Raw genomic sequence first — 2492 nt, forward strand, 5'->3', positions numbered from 1 at the left:
CCCCCCCCCCCCCCCCCCCCCCCCCCCCCCCCCCCCCCCCTGCACCCCCCCCCGCTCTTTTTTTCTTTCTTAAATGGCATGAAGGTTGAGATGGCTGGAGTCCAAGATCATCGCGCCTGAGACCACACAGATGGGGAGAGATAAAAGTTCTCTGTGGGCTGCTCACAGTGCTGCCATTTTCCACACAAGTGGAGAGGGGACGTGGGGAGGGGGAGGAGGAGGAGGGGGGGGGGGGGAGCCACCTGCGGCCGTGACATCACCGCCTTATCACATATCACGTATCACCTGCAGCTCCACGTCGAGCCCAAAGAGACAGATTTCATCTGTCATCTCTGAGAGGATCTCAATATAATTTACTCCGCTGATCTGACATCCAGAGGAGAGGAGTGGAGTTGCCAAACCTAATCTCACAGACGAGGACTCTCCTTTTTCTGCCCAGTCATGTCCTTGTGTGTGCCGTTGTAAAAAAAGGGGGGGGGGTTGGCATATCAGATTTAGCTGTTATTTGAAAGCATCTCGGGTTAAGTGGCTCTTGTGGTTTCGTCTCTCTGTCAACTCGATGCACGTACAAGTGGACTTCCTTTTGTTCCAAAAGAACAACAACAGTCGCCCGGCTTCACGTGCTGAAACACTCCCAAAAAATGCCCAGTAATTTGCAAGTAAATAACAGCCACATACAAGATATTTACTTCACACATGGACATGGAAACACAGCCCGTGTGTGCTTCCTGTCTCCGCGTTTGTGACACCAGTGTGTGCGACTACAATGGAATAACTTTGCAGGCAAGTATGCAAAAGAGAGATTATCGTACATAGAAGCCAGAAGCAAGAAACACAAAGTGGTATCAAAAAGCATAACCTAATTAGAACGACTAATCAACTTTAATGTCTTCATATTTAAGGGGGAGGGAGAGGATAATTAGTCTTGGGGTTCAGTCTCCTTTCCTCCGCAGTCATGCTACTAACAAGAGTTGATGCTGTCGAGAATGGCCACCCACATATAGCAGCTAATTGCAGGTCTTCGCCCTCAAGCACCCTTCTAGTCATAGAGACAACAGGGAAATTGGCCATTTCAGCCGTGCTGGGTACCATTAATAATTAATGGTTCTTTCAAGAGTCAGACTGTCCCTAAAAAGCGAGGCGAGAGGTGCTTTGGGAGCTACACTGTGTGTCGTTTGCTCGAGCAAATGTGGCTTATTTTACATCGCAGCAGAGAACTTCTTCTCTTAGGAACTCTTGTTATTTTATGAGATGTTTTGTAGCAGGAGATGAGTACTGCTCTGAGATTTGTCACTTCCTAATAAACTACTCCAGACTTATTTTTAAAAAAAAAACAGGCTCAAATAAAATGAATATCATACCCCAGAGTACATTTCCTATAATTCTAGATACAGGGAGATTACACACACTCAGGTACTTCTTCATAACCAAAATATATATATAGCAGAAAAAACAATGCATTGGCCTCTACACTGATATGCAGGCCACTGTAAATGAACCCTGTTTTTGGGGGGGAGAATGTCTTATAAATAGGATGTTGAACTGATACTTCTGTATTGCTTCATTTCATTCACGCTATCTGACAATGAGTCCATCTTTGCCTCTCTTAATGCCAACTCTGCCGTTATCGCCCGCACATGACACAACCCACTTCCATGTACTCTGTGTACAGTATGTGATTGGCGTTGCCTGTACTTTTCACACAGCACTCCCTCTTCCAAATAAGTCTATTTGCATTTCTGTTATTTGTGTTTGATGACAGTTTGTTCATAACAGGGACTTTGACCTCTCTGGGGTCCGACTGACCCAGAAAATACAGCAAGTAACGTCCCTATGAGGAATAACATGTGTATGTGTCTTTGTCTGTGAGGGACAAACTAAATATGTTCCTGCATAGCTCATAAAACATGACATATTTGGTGTAATAACAATTCTTTAGGATAATTCACATGTTTTCTTACAGCCAGTGTTACATATTTAATAAAAAAAGGGAAGAAAACACTTGGTTTTATATGATAATAATATATATATATTTTAAGTAAGGTGGTCAATGTCAACAAAAGGGTTAAAATGTCTTTAGTTTGTCATGTGATATCATTATCCTGTTACTGCACATTACCGCTGCATGTTTATGGAGCTTCTGACCATATGGCGGCTAATCATCATACATTTCATATTCATAACCGTTTCACGACGTTGCTCAAGTGAGTGATGAAATAATAAACTAATAGTTCCGATGTTCAAAACAGTGAGGAAGGAGGATTTCCTAAGCGAGGAAGCAGCGGTGAGGATGATCACTCCTCCGAGGAAGTCATCCACAGCACTGTTCAAGGGTAACCAACCACTGTCTTATAACTTTATTATTCTTTCTTAATCGGTTTATAAATATTTATGAATTGCCAAAGCCACCCTGACTCGCAGCTGAGATTGAAGCCGGGCCGGCGTAGAGAGAGAGAGAGAGACAGAGAGAGAGAGAGAGAGACAGAGAGAGA

The sequence above is a fragment of the Anarrhichthys ocellatus genome, unplaced genomic scaffold, assembly GCF_004355925.1.
Source record: "Anarrhichthys ocellatus isolate YVR2014 unplaced genomic scaffold, GSC_Weel_1.0 scaffold81, whole genome shotgun sequence".
In the NCBI taxonomy this organism is placed as follows: domain Eukaryota; kingdom Metazoa; phylum Chordata; class Actinopteri; order Perciformes; family Anarhichadidae; genus Anarrhichthys; species Anarrhichthys ocellatus.